Below are 330 nucleotides of genomic sequence, written 5' to 3' on the forward strand. Positions count from 1 at the left end.
AAAAAAGGGGAGAAATGTACATCGGATCATGACAGTGATGAGAACAATTGAAATCAAGTTTGGTCGCCTGAGTGAGCTGAGGTGTGCCGTGTCTGTGGCATTGTAGTGCAAAGTTTTTCACACATTTTTTACTTTTAATACTGAGCCTACTTCACGATGCTGCTGTCGCTTCTAAAGCATTTTTTGGATTCAGATTTTGCATTTTCCATCTTGTAATCTTTTAATCATAATTTCTACACTCCTTTTCACTTTTGTATGTCAGCAACTTTTGCTTTAAATATATTTAAAATTTAAAAATGCGACTAATTTTGTTTGTATTTTTAACACAAC

This window comes from Rhagoletis zephyria, unplaced genomic scaffold, assembly GCF_001687245.7.
Source record: "Rhagoletis zephyria isolate East Lansing unplaced genomic scaffold, Rhagoletis_zephyria_1.1 Rzeph_scaffold_72003, whole genome shotgun sequence".
In the NCBI taxonomy this organism is placed as follows: Eukaryota; Metazoa; Arthropoda; class Insecta; order Diptera; family Tephritidae; genus Rhagoletis; species Rhagoletis zephyria.